General features: G+C 44.9%; 1 protein-coding gene across 2 annotated transcripts in view; it reads right to left on the bottom strand.

Annotated features, from left to right (window-relative positions):
- tfb1m (transcription factor B1, mitochondrial) overlaps positions 1 to 15,159 on the bottom strand; it is a 67,546-nt gene that overhangs the window by 16,724 nt on the left and 35,663 nt on the right. The gene's annotated exons all lie outside the window — the stretch shown is intronic.

Raw genomic sequence — 15,159 nt, 5'->3', positions numbered from 1 at the left:
AGCTTACACAGAAATGTATTTCACCCGCTCTTCTTCACCACACTTGTGTGACGTGACAAATAAAAGTCGATGCCGATTCTACCGATTTCCCAAAAATAGGCACGGCAGGTTGAAAGTGGTTAACGCGTCCCAGTGGATCTATTCCCTGATGACACGTTCATCTGCACAGGAGGCGACGGGAGCTTTATAATCAGAGAACGCACAGGGAAAAGCGGAGATGGTCTGGATGCAAAAACATCTCTTTCACATCTTACACTACAAACACACTTAATGGGGAGGGGGATGAGAGAGAAACAACATCATAGCCTCTAATGATTTCCGGATGAAGTTTGGCCTCCAAATTAGCTCGTTACATAACAATCTATATTCATAACTCATAAAAATTCCTCTCTCTCCCGTTCCCTCGGTCCGACTAATTTGGCCGTCCGTGTTTAATTTTTTCCCTCCCTCCAAACGAAGACTTCAAACACGTACATGGACTTTGAACCCATGTTCTTGCAAGCATACATGGCAACTGAACTATCTGTTTATCTGTATAGCTATCTGTCTGTCTAGCTATCTGTCTATCTGTATAGCTATCTGTATAGCTATCTGTCTGTCTGTCTGTCTGTCTGTCTGTCTGTCTATCTATCTGTACACTGTAGCTATTTGTCTGTCTGTATACTCTATATGTCTGTCTATCTGGTGTATGTAGCATATCAACTAATAACCCTAAAAATAACCCAGCTTTCACACAGTCCCCGTTCTAAATGCATTTTGTAAAAAGGTAAAATCATAAAAGTCCCATCATCTACAACTCCCACGCCCACTTTAGTCCACTCCACACGCAGCTCAAGTCTTATAAAACCTGACCCACTTTGACACAAACACTCAAAACCACATTCCATATTAATACACTTTTCCACATTTTAAACGTATTCTGTGCGCTTGACCTTCCAGAAGCTTCCGAGAGGAGGAACTCCATTACTCGGGTTAGTCGGGGCCCCCTGCGGGCTTCTCTAGTCTCCTGGCCTCGCACCCTCGCCTAGTTCCACCTTAACCCATTCTGACCTGAGATCAGATTCTAAGAATGTCTTCTACATCCTGACAGTTTTCATTCTGACCTGCATCAGATTCTAAAAATGTCTTCTATGTCAGTCGCTCTTCGAAAAAATAGCAGACCTACAAGCTGGTGGCGCGCTATGAGCTTGTAGATCTGCTATTTTTAAATAGCTAACACCAAAAGGGGTTCCCGCCCAGAGGGGGCGCCGGCTCCTCGCCCAGATGGTGTGGGAGCCGTAATTTGTCACGTCCCTTTGAGCGGAACCCAGATGAGATGGAGAGCGGGGCGCCCTGGGCGACCGGCCGATCCATGTACTGTAACAATACCGCCTGAATAACCAACACGCCTGCTCTTACATAACACCAGGTTCTGTGCATGCGCATTCGTGTGTGTGTGTGTGTGTGTGTGTGTGTGTGTGTGTGTGTGTGTGTGTGTGTGTGCGCGTGAGTGCAGAAGGCATTGGTTCTCAAAGCGGGGTCTGGGCAGAGGTCCTTGAGGGGGTTCCAGGGGGTCTCCAGTAAAATGTTAATTCTCCAGCACAATCATTTTCATAAGCGGTTTAACCATTTATGAATTGGCTATACAAATTAGCAGATATATAAGCTCAACTCGTGCCTCACTGCAAGCTTGAAAAGGAGGAAGTCTGCAAACCGTTTTGAATGCTCCCAAAAATATATTTACTACCAAAAGCGGGAGAAAAAACATGTTTTGGTCTCCGTGGCCTTCGTCAGGTATACTCACTGCAACATAATCTGCAACATAAATAAGTTTGGATGTTTTGATAATTTGTTAACCTGGCAAAACACGGCAAATCAAACTCTTACGTAACGCCAGGTTACGTGAGTGTGTGTGTGTGTGTGTGTGTGTGTGTGTGTGTGTGGAGCCTATGTGTTGGGGGGGATGGAGCCATGGAAACACATGGAAAAACAGCCCACTAAGACACCACAGAGAGGAAAGGGTTGCATTAATCATGACGGTGGGGCTACCTTGGAGAGGACAACCAGCGTTACATCCATTGGAAGAGGACTCTCAGGAGGCAGGAGGAGAGATACTCCTCTATATGATGCTGGAGGAGCTACTGACCCACTAGAGGAGGAGGAGGGGGAGGGGCTTCCTGCTCAGGCAGGCCACTCTCTACTAACTTCCCACGCTCCCAGTATTGCCTTGGGCACACACACACACACACACACACACACTCATGCATACATGTTTTATATTCCTATACGTGAGGACATACATTTTTCAGGACAGCATAATGCCAAAAGAATGCATGCACGCGGGCACACACACACACACACACACACACACACACACACACACACACACACACACACACACACACACACACACACACACACACACACACACACACACACACACACACACACAAGCCCTGGTCGTTAGGGACTTAAAGCAACGACGGCCACGGCAGTCCGCTCCGGCAACAGGAAATGGATCAGTGCTCGATACATAAACCTGCTCGCCATCGCAGCCCTTTCTACGGCAGAATCTACACTTACACGTAGTGTCTACAACGCCATGTCATAACCATGATTATTGAAATTATAGCTGTAATACATTTACACCGATTGCTCCATCACCTCTCTTATGCATGTGTAATGTGTCGGCATGCTCTGAATGAAGAAATAACACTAATACCATGTCATATTAACCATGTTTATTAAAACGGTTTTAGAATGACACAGATTGCTCCAGCACCTTCCTCTTTCCACTGCTGATCATGTCCAGCCCATGTAGGAATTACAGCGATATCGGCAAGTTAGCTGACATGTTTTTTTTGTTTTTTTTTATGTGTTTGTCACATGCTGCATAGACACGTCACCATAAAAACCAAAGAACCCGTTGCCGATGGCTCTTTGCTTAACAATTTTGACATCTACAGCGATTGCGTACTTCCATGTAGCGAAGCCGTCCTGAAAAGCGGCGTTGCTTAAAGTCCCTGTTGATAAGCTCAGGCCCTCGGAAGGAATTGGCACGTACGACGTGAACGAAGTCAATGAGACCAGTGAGGAAATGACCTAAAAACAAACACAACTGTTCTCATGGAGTCCAGTGACTGTGCTCCTAAGATATTATCAAACATCTGAGACTTTTATTTTCTTTTCTTTTTAAATTCCAAAAGTATCTACATCAGTTGCCAAAAAAAATATCCTTTAGGTTTAAAGCTCCTTCTGACAAGTGTTGATGATTTAGTATTGTATGTCTTATGCCTTGATGAATTTAATATACAGGACCACAATGTAAACAAGTCCTCAGGTATGTTTGTGTTATCATTTTAGCATTATCGTACTGTAGGCCTACATCTGTACTTTTTGCAAACTGTTAATAAAGTATCTTCCTGTTCACATTTGGTCAACATATTTTCAATTGTTTAAAACTGTCACTCTCACCTTGAGATGACCCTGTTCTTGTTTTGCCCATTATGATCATTATACCAAATCTATGAAGCACTCCTGTTGTTTTTGTTGTTGTTGTTTTTGTTTTCTTTGTTTGGTTGATGCTTGAATTGCCCGTTAAATATTTTGTCCAAATGTATGAATTCTGTATTTTGTCATTTGTGGACCCCCTTGGTTCACTCCAAGGATGCCAATAAAGAATTTCAGGAGGACATGCACAAAAACACAAATCCAGTGTTATAATTTGAATGGTAAATGGTGCGTTATAGCCATTATCCAAGGCACATTAAATTCACCTATTCACACACCGGACGGTGGAGGAAACCATGCAAGGCACCACAACCTGCTTATCGGGAGCAATTAGGGGTTCAGTGTCTTGCTCAAGGACACAAGGACAGGGTTTCTCAGTGACCTCCTGAGCCACTGCCACCCGTGTTATGACTGGTGGAGAGTGAAGACCATAGCAGTCTAATTTGGACTACTAAGCCCTTAGCAGAGATGACCCATCTCAGTGTGCAGTGCTTACGTTTGCTCTTTTAATCACCAGAGGCTACAGACATGTGCAGCTACAGTACAGTATGTTAGTCCCTTCCCTTCTGTCTCTCATTTCAATTCAATTAAAATTGGCTTCTAATGGCATGGCATATGTTTTCATATGTGTGAAATTAAAACAATCAATACTAGAATAGAAATGTGTGTAGTTCTACTGTATGTACCGAGATAATTAAGCACGGCACAGATTGGATGTGCAGGAACACACATGCAGGCCTAATTAGTATTGTAGTGTTAACTTCCCCATGTTCACTTCCATTTTACCCCATGTTTCCTATTTTAGTCGTCTAGTGCCTTGCAGTCATATGAATGCATTTATTATTATTGATTTCTCTGCTACCTGCCTGCCGCCCCACCAGACAGATATGTATGTATGTACAAAATGTTCACATGTACATGGGGATGAATTCATTCTACTAAGCATTTCTGTCGATAACTCTGACAATAACTCAAAAATGGCGTTTGTATTCCATTCCAATTCCTGTCATAACGTCTCAGTGGTTCTGTCTCTCCCCCCCCCCCCCCCCCCCTCTCTCTCTCTACTGAAGGCGTGACACATTCCCGTGAGGTGCTGCTGTCTCCCGTCACAGTCAATCAACCACCCTCCTCACTATGTGTGTGTTTGCATTGTGCTGCTGGTTGCTGTGTGTCTTACCCTCCTCACTATGTGTGTGTTTGCATTGTGCTGCTGGTTGCTGTGTGTCTTACCCTCCTCACTATGTGTGTGTTTGCATTGTGCTGCTGGTTGCTGTGTGTCTTACCCTCCTCACTATGTGTGTGTTTGCATTGTGCTGCTGGTTGCTGTGTGTCTTACCCTCCTCACTATGTGTGTGTTTGCATTGTGCTGCTGGTTGTTGTGTGTCTTACCCTCCTCACTATGTGTGTGTTTGCATTGTGCTGCTGGTTGCTGTGTGTGTTCACCCTCCTCACTATGTGTGTGTTTGCATTGTGCTGCTGGTTGCTGTGTGTTCACCCTCCTCACTATGTGTGTGTTTGCATTGTGCTGCTGGTTGCTGTGTGTGTTCACCCTCCTCACTATGTGTGTGTTTGCATTGTGCTGCTGGTTGCTGTGTGTCTTTACCCTCCTCACTATGTGTGTGTTTGCATTGTGCTGCTGGTTGCTGTGTGTCTTACCCTCCTCACTATGTGTGTGTTTGCATTGTGCTGCTGGTTGCTGTGTGTCTTACCCTCCTCACTATGTGTGTGTTTGCATTGTGCTGCTGGTTGCTGTGTGTCTTTTTCCTCCTCACTATGTGTGTGTTTGCATTGTGCTGCTGGTTGCTGTGTGTCTTACCCTCCTCACTATGTGTGTGTTTGCATTGTGCTGCTGGTTGCTGTGTGTTCACCCTCCTCACTATGTGTGTGTTTGCATTGTGCTGCTGGTTGCTGTGTGTCTTTTTCCTCCTCACTATGTGTGTGTTTGCATTGTGCTGCTGGTTGTTGTGTGTCTTACCCTCCTCACTATGTGTGTGTTTGCATTGTGCTGCTGGTTGCTGTGTGTCTTACCCTCCTCACTATGTGTGTGTTTGCATTGTGCTGCTGGTTGCTGTGTGTCTTACCCTCCTCACTATGTGTGTGTTTGCATTGTGCTGCTGGTTGCTGTGTGTCTTTACCCTCCTCACTATGTGTGTGTTTGCATTGTGCTGCTGGTTGCTGTGTGTCTTTACCCTCCTCACTATGTGTGTGTTTGCATTGTGCTGCTGGTTGCTGTGTGTCTTTTACCTCCTCACTATGTGTGTGTTTGCATTGTGCTGCTGGTTGCTGTGTGTCTTTTTGTGTGAGTCTGTCAGAGGGCGAAAAAGAAACCACAGCTTGTTAAACCATTTAGACCCAGGGACGGAATTAAAAAAATGTCTTCAAAATCATGACAATCTTCTGAAAAACCTCATGTTTCTATGTCAGTGGTTCTCAATATTTCATGTGTAATTGGCCGCCGACCCCCATTTGGAAATATGTTGTTCCAGGGACCCCCCAGAAGCAAGGATTTGAGTTATAAAACGTTCGCTCTGAAAGAATATATATTCAAAGATTTCTGCCACATATTCACGATTAAAAAAAAATAGCAGACCTACAAGCTCGTAGCACCAATGCTATTTTTCAATAGCTAAAGTATAACATAATGCTTGAAACACCAAAAGGGGTTCCCGCCCAGAATGTGTTAAGTCTAAACTATGCAGTCAATGACATCCCCACCGCATACATTACAGGGACGTGGTAGTTGATAGAAGCACTTCCATTAAGAATGGGGCTCACGGGAACACTCCCACATTGGAGGCACAGTAGGTCTAAGGTTATGCATTCATAAAGAAAAAATATTAAATAACAGTAAAAATACTGGGGGTTGTCTTCCTTGACCTGCTGGGCAGCATAGCACATAAACGTTTTGTGTCAATCGTTCCCGGCGGTTTGCGAGATTAGCGCACACACACACACACACACACACACACACACACACACACACACACACACACACACACACACACACACACACACACACACACACACACACACACACACACACACACACACACACACACACACACACACACACACACACACACACACACACACACGAGATGAGATAATGGGTGTAAACCTCATATATCCAAAACTGTTACTTTTCAGGATTTTTCTTTTTGCCATCGACCCTCTCCTGAGAGAGAACCAAAATGGCTTCAGAGAGAGGAGAACTACCGTAGCACAGATCTTGGCACTGAGGAGAATGATTGAGGGGGTGAGGAAGGATAACTTGACTGCTGTACTCTGCTTCATCGACTTCAAAAAGGCGTTTGACTCGATTCACAGAGGCACAATGGTGAAGATCCTTAAGGCCTACGGTGTCCCTCCCAACTTGCTCCGGGCAATAGAGTCCATGTATGCGAGAACAAGGGCCAAGGTGGTGACCCCAGATGGTAACAGTGAGGAGTTTGATATCCGGGCCGGGGTAATGCAGGGGGATACCCTAGCCCCTTTCCTCTTCATCATAGTCCTGGACTATGCGCTCAGGAAAGCTATCAGTGGACGAGAGCAGGATTTTGGCTTCACCCTAACCCCAAGGAGGTCAAGACGACATCCCAAGGTAGTCCTGACAGATCTGGACTATGCGGATGACATCGGCCTGCTCTCCGACAGCGTGGAACAAGCTCAGGAACTCCTGAACAGTGTGGAGCTGGAGTGTGCCAAAGTTGGCCTTAGGCTAAATGCCAAGAAAACTGAGGTTATCACCTACAACATCTCACCGGAACATCCACCTCTCACAACAGCAGGAGGCACGGTGCTGAAGGAAGTCAAGGACTTTAAGTACCTCGGCTCATGGGTCAACTCAACCGAGCAAGATCTGAAAGTGAGGAAGGCACTTGCATGGAGGTCCCTGAATGGCATGAACAGTGTTTGGAACTCCAATCTCCCCCGACAAATCAAACTGAGCTTCTTCTACGCAACAGTGGAGTCTGTTCTCCTATACGGCAGTGAATGCTGGACCCTGAAGCCAACCCTGGAGAAGTCCCTTGACGGGTGCTACACCAGAATGCTGCGTGCAGTACTTAACATCAGCAAGACTGTACATGTCACTAACATGACTCTGTATGAGGGACTACCGAGGGTGAGCCAGAAAATAGCAGCCAGGAGAATGAGACTAGCAGGACACTGCCAAAGACATCAAGAACTGCCAGCCAGCAAACTGGTGCTCTGGGAACCAACACACGGCCATCGATCACGAGGACGCCCCGTGCTAACATACGTGGATATACTCAAGAGCGATGCAGGAGTGCAAAGTACCAACGAACTGGCCGGATGTATGGAGAACCGAGATGACTGGAGACGACGATGGAGGGCTCGTCTGAGGACGACCTAGAGAGAAATTAGCAGATCAAGCTTGTAGATGGGCTACTGTTGTGTGACAGTGTAGTACAGGAGTATTCAACTAGATTAGGCAGGCGGCCACAATAGTAAGATGACTTAAAGTCACAAGACAACAAAGGGAGGGTAACAATTTACCATTTTACCGGAAACTACAAACACATCAACATAAAAAGAGCACAATATGAGTTTTGAGTGCCGTTCGACCATCACATGCCATCTCTCTCTATTTGTAATCATATTTCTTAGTTTTGAGTGGATCTCTTTCCATCACACCAAATAAATAATTCTCAATCCATTAATTTCATCCAATCACTCAATAGTTTCCCAGGCTGAATGTCAACTAATGATTCATGAAACATGTCATTAGAGCCTGTGGCCTTATCAACCAGGTGGTACTCAAAACAATAATAATCATTCAAACATAGAAACACTTCACCATGTCAGCCTGCGCCCAATACTGAAATACCTACTTCAGCAGTATGAAGTCAACATGATGTTTCATCAATACTCCATGGACACACTGAAATACCTACTTCAGCAGTATGAAGTCACCATGATGTTTCATACGACCTATAGCACATAACGATGGACATAACGTTGCACTATTAGCACACAACAATGTACAGCATTATGTCTTGATGCGAGCACCTTAATACCTGGAGATAGCCACACACACGCACACACTATGTGTTTTCTTTTGTTAAATAATGGATAGTGTTTCAGGGCCACAAGAAAACTCCCCAGGGGCCGAATTTGGCCGGTGGGCCGGCAGTTGAATAACACTGCTGTAGTACAGTATACAGTACAAGTGGGGCGTAAATGTCACAGTTTCACAGTTGGTTGAGGTTTATGTACAACTGTGTGGGTGATGTTGACAATGGACAATGACATATAGGGTGCATTCAGATATAGCCACACTGAGCGCACTGCCGATACAAACTAAGGGATCTGTTGCGAACGCACCCATATATCATCGACGTCAGGCGGAAACCTGTACGTATTACTAACAAATCTGTTTTCTAGATGGGAAAAAATAACCCGTTTTCCATTGGATACAATGTAGTTGCATCCATTGCATTCAATGGATGCAATCCTATATATTAAAATTGGCTAATGGGAGCGTGCAGGGTGGCCGGCCATAAACAAACCTGATACGTCCATATATAGGAAGGACCACGTCACCCTGACATAACCATAAACAAACCAACCGATATGTCCATATATGGGAATGCCAATAAATGGGAAATAGTGACGACATTAGGGATCTCCATTCAAAATGGGCAGAAAAGGGACAAGGACTGACACAGAGTTACGACAACTCCGCCAGAAGCGGAAGTTTTTACAGAATGCATTGGAGTCTATGGCCTTTAGAGTGACAAACGAGTTACATGAGCCACAGCACGTTACCGGGCTGTTTTCTGCACCCTCATTGGCAGAACTCTCGATCGACTGACAGATACAGAGATCTCCGTATATGGGCATAAAAGGTAGACAGACAAGACAGATCTCCATATACTGTATACTGTATGGGGACATATATGGAGATACAACGTTTCTGCCCGACATAGACGACACAGAAGCCAACAAGCCCGGCGGTCACAGCTGTTTTGCCTCCAAACAGACTCACACATAATGATGTGTAATATTACTAAGGGTGGTGTGACAACAACGGACATGGTCCCGCGGCGCCTAAACAAGGACTGCTTTTGAAAGTGAACGGGTTCCCCGCCGTTATCACAAGACACCTTGGACATTAACTATGAACATCCACTTTAGCAGGAGACTGAGCACAAAAGCAATTACACACTGGGATATGGCGGGGGGGGGGGGGGGGGGGGGGGGCAGTGAGGGGGGCAGATGCGGGACATAAAAGAGAGAAAATGCAAATTGGACAATAAAACTCCATCACGTGGTTAGAGAAGGTCCGACTGAGCCCGGGAGCCACGCTGCAGAAAGGGAAGAGGAGGTGATAAAGTAAAAAAGAAAAAGGGGTGTGTGGGGGGGGGGGGGGGGACCATGCTTATAATAGCCTGTCATGTCTTCACACATGACAGGATCACACATCCACCACCAGCACACTCCCTGGGCTCATGTTAACCACCACCCCACACAACCCCCCCCACCCCCCCTACGACCCACTTCCTCTTAAAATCTATTTATTTATTTCATTATTTCATTCCCCACAGAACAACAGCATCAGCACTTACGATATCATCGCTTACAAGAGACAAGCCACGCACTCGTCATAGTGTGTGTGCGCGTGTGTGTGTGTGTGTGTGTGTGTGTGTGTGTGTGTGTGTGTGTGTACTGTACTGTACTCATGTTACAAGACTTGTGAGGGCCAAATGTCTCCTCAAGTGAGAAATAGACGGTGTGAAGACAAGGAGAAAACTCATGATGGGATTAGGGTTTAGGCATTTATAGGTTAGGTTGAAGTTATGCCTGCATTTATATACCGGTTAGGGCTACAAAAAAACCTAGTATACAAATGCACTCGCACGCGAGTGTGTGCGAGTGGCTGTGCGTGTGTGCGTGTGTGTGTGTGCAGAAACTGGAAAATGTCTCATCCTGCTGCACCCCCACAGGGGTTCTGAGAACATATCGCTGAAGGTCACCACCGCCACCAAACCCCAGGTATCACTACTGTAGTGTGCATGCTTGTGTGTGTGTGTGTGTGTGTGTGTGTGTGTGTGTGTGTGTGTGGGGGGTGTGTGTGCATGTGCCTCTCTAGTACTCTCTCCGGGTCTCTTAGGGGTTGTTACATGTAGGAAACACAGGAGTGGGGGGGCGGCGCGGGGAGTTCATCAGGCCAAATTAAACAAACAGATCAATACGTGAACAAATCAATCACCAGCAAACCCATCCGCACAAGTAACGACCTGCACGTCACTGCAGCCACTGTACGGTCATTACACGCTAGAGAGGCTGATGAGGGGGATGTTTCTGTTTTTTCTATTTTTTTTATCTGCCCACGCAGCAGAATTATAGCAACCCGCACATCTGTGTTTTCAAGGGTATCGCGTCTATTAGCCGTGTTTTTATTTTTTGTCGGTTCGGTCCCCGTCTCGTGCATTGTCCTCTTTGTCATTCATGAAACGAGGCTACTGCTCTAAACCACCAGAGCCCCCCGGCCCAACCCCCCCCCCTCCCTGTGTGTCCTCTGTGGAGCTATAGGGTTGAACAGGAGGGTGTGGAGCTAGGGTTGAACAGGAGGGTGTGGAGCTAGGGTTGAACAGGAGGGTGTGGAGCTAGGGTTGAACAGGAGGGTGTGGAGCTAGGGTTGAACAGGAGGGTGTGGAGCTAGGGTTGAACAGGAGGGTGTGGAGCTAGGGTTGAACAGGAGGGTGTGGAGCTAGGTTTGAACAGGAGGGTGTGGACCCATCTTCAGAAGACATAATGTCTGGGCCATCTGATCTGGACAGACATCAAAACTCAGTCTTTTAAGGTTATAAATAATCACACTGCGTAAGATTCATTTTAGTAGTAATTTTGGCGCCGCCCCCTGTAGTGAAGTACCGCTCATAAAAGGAAGGCCGCATGGTCATATTTAGCTATAATATTTGTCAGAAGTCGTCAGAAACAGTATTTATTAACAGTAAAATAGCATGCCTACGGTGCCTACGTCATTTTGGCACGAGTGCTGGGGCCAGAAACTCCGGAATAAAAATAGCGTTTAATAGTGATTATATCAAAAATAACTTTCATTTTATCGAAAAGGTCACACAGAATGACTTTAACCTACGGCTTGCCGCAGGTTCCCCCCCACCTCTCTCCCCATTTCTTGTCAGTCTACTTTCAACCTATCAAAAGGCAGAAAGGACAAAAAAAAAAGATCTTAAAAAACTTATAACACCAAAAGCCAACTGGCCTTTGCTCCTAAAATAATGAAACACCAGGCTTGAACACAACTATATTATAGATTGGCGAAGAGATTCTGTGGGGGGGGGGGAGCATCCTAGTATAGAGCCCTGGGGGACTCCGGAGGAATAGTTAAGCTCTCATCTTGATTACACCGGCCTTCCCGCCATCCCCTCTATATGCACACAACACCCGCTGCAGGGCAGCCTGTCTGGAAATGTATCCTGCATGCTGCAAGAGCTTTCTAAGTAACAGTGTTGCCATGTCCGCCTATTATAAGCAACTTTGGCCTTGTTCTTCTGTAAAGTAGCTTGTAAATATTGTTTAGTTGTGGGTTGCGGTTCTTTGGGGTTTGTTTCTAAAGTGTAGTTGCTTATTTTGGGCTTGCTGTCTAATGTTGTTTACTTTAAACCAGTGTGTCTCAAACGTTTCCATGTCAAGGACCCCCAAATGAATATGCATTTGTCTGATGCGGACCCCCATGTGACAATATTTGATGACAGGGACAAGATTTGTTAAAAATATTCCACATTTTTCACATTCAAGATTTTAGAAAATAGAAGATCTACAAGGTTCACAGCTTGTAGATCGGCTATTTTCAAATAGCTGATGTATATAAAGGGCTCATGTGCCATACGGTATAATTGCTTATTTTTGGCCTTGTTTTCATAGACCTGGTTGCTTGTTTCTCTCGGAAAACCTGGCAACACTGCTTTCTAATTTTACACCTACAGTAAGCACTACTCCACATGTGGAACTATTAAAATGTCTAAAATGTTAATTTGCTGTGAGAGAACTAAATCCCCTGACTCACTGTAAAGTTCATATAGGCTCTATGGACGGTTAAACTAATCAAGATCTATTTTTAGATAAAACCATTAACTGTGAAGAGTAGGAGCTGTTATAGCATCCCTGTATTATTTCTATTTCTGATGACTTCACTTTAGGTAAGCAAAACCTCAGTAGCCTGTGGTAGCAACACATTAGCTGCATGCTATCTATAGCAACCACTTGTATATATATAATTAGAGTTATATATAATAGAGACGTCACCAGACTTCTCCTCTCATCCACTTGCATTGAGTTGCTCACCCAGAGCATGAGGCGATCTTCTGGTTTGGAACAGAGTGCATAGTGTTCACGTATGGACCATAGCGTTCACTTATGGAACATAGTGTTCACGTATGGAACATAGCATTCACGTATGGGACATAGCATTCACGTATGGAACATAGCATTCACGTATGGAACATAGCATTCACGTATGGAACATAGCATTCACTTATGGAACATAGCATTCACGTATGGAACATAGCATGCACGCGTTCACGTATGGAACATAGCGTTCACATAATGGAACATAGCGTTCACGTATGGAACATAGTGTTCACGAATGGAACATACTAGTGTTCACGTATGGAACATAGCATTCACGTATGCAGCATAGCGCGCGTTCACGTATGGCCCATAGTGCATAGTGCATTGCCCATGGTGCAATACCACTTTTGGCCACCATATCCATTTCCCTTCAATGTTTCCTCTCGGTGGTCGGGCCTTGGCCGCTAGCCCAGGGTTCCTCAATTAATTTTCCTCAAGGGCCATAGGGTACCAGGCTGGGGGCCGAGTCTGCACGCGCGTCTTGTCCTGAAAATTCATTTTCAGGGCAAGACCCCATTTGAAAAGGATGCCCAGTTTGACATGCATACGCTACTGACCCATAGACTGTAAAAAATATGGACAAAGCGTTCCGCAGGTCTAACGTGAACGTAAAATGAAGCCTGTCAGTCCTTGCAATGGAAGTCGCCATCTTTCTAGATCCGTTTTGGCCCAGTTCAGGCCAGCTGGCCCATTGGCTGGCCCAGACAACGAGGCGGGACTTCCCCCTTCTTCTTCGTTGGTTTTTATTTTGACTCGAGTGGGTGGGGGATCCCGTTCATAGACTGTAACGGTAGCCACACCCCTCAGAACATGCGCGACTTTATGGTCATTTTTCTAATAAATGGGACCATCATTTTCCAAAAAGAATATTATGACATTAGAAATGAGACTTTAAACTAGTGACTGGAAGAAAAAAGTATTCATGACCATGTTTATTAAGGTAATACAGTCTAGGTGAAGTTGGGCCCAAATACATGGACTTCTATGGGGCTATGGGTTTTTTTGAGCACAATGAGAACGCCACAACAGGCCATTATATGAACTTTCATTTCCTTAGTGGCTTCACAAAATATCCGTCTGACTGCCCCCCTGTACTGACCCCCATTTAATACCATTTATCTTTTAAAAAATATATATTCCAGGGGCCACAAGGGGGCGTCCCTCCTTCTATCCGGGTTTCAAAACATTGAAGATAAAAGTGAAGACGTGAGGACGTGAATTGTGATTGGCCGCCGGCGTGATTGGGTGGGAGATGTGCCATTGGTTGAGCATCGCATAGTGATTGTGTCACGGACACTGCTGAGTTGACATTCCGCGATACTCGTGAGATACAATACTTGGACTTCTTCAGCTACGCCCGTGGCTGTTGCATGATAAGAGCATTGGCTGATTTTGGCTTTTTGACTCAAAGCTTTCAGGAAGAAGCCGGGAATACACCAGGAAGACATATTTGCATATTATAACGGGGTCTAATGGAGTAATAGACCTCCAGAGAGACACAAACCTCTGACATGGAGAAAGACGCCCGTGGTTGTGCCGTTTCTTGGTTGGACAAAAATCCTCTCTCTCCATCCACTAGCATTGAAAGAACAGTAAACCCTATGCCCAGCTTCCAGGGTTGTGAACAAACATTTACTTGTAATTGGCTGATCACCCCACAGCTGTGATTGGCTGAGAAAAGTACATATTGAAGACAAAACTGAGGACGCAAACTGTGATTGGCCAGAATGAGAGATGATAAGAGCGCCCCTCACTTCACATGGGTGTGATTTCTTTCTTCTCATAAGCATTGTCTGGTAATGCCTGCAGGGGCATTTTGAAATATATATTAATATGGCTGGCTACATATAAATAAACTAAAATAAATTACAATACAGCATATAAATGAGTTATTTTAACACTACAGTACACATGGGAGCATAATAAGCATTCTCTAATATTGATATTTACTTGTATGATAGCCTACTATTTTATAGTAGGCTATATTGAAGCCTATAGCATAATAAAACAAAGCAATACTTACAATCCTTAATGGAGGCTAACCTTAATAAAAATGATATAGGCTACTACAGTATATTCTTTTAAGTTGATGATTAAGGTGATATCTCAAATTGCCCAGCAAAATGAGCTAACTAGTATAGCTATAAAGATCACAAAGTTATTGTAGCCCTAATTGTAGCGGGATGGCAAAACTTTTAAAAGTAATAATAATCATGATAATCATCATCTTCATCATCACTATACCAATGACCAAACCGTTGCCTCGCCTCT

Source organism: Protomyctophum bolini (assembly GCF_963924005.1).
Source record: "Protomyctophum bolini genome assembly, chromosome: 15".
Lineage (NCBI taxonomy): Eukaryota > Metazoa > Chordata > Actinopteri > Myctophiformes > Myctophidae > Protomyctophum > Protomyctophum bolini.
This window is presented reverse-complemented; position numbering and strand designations above follow the sequence as displayed.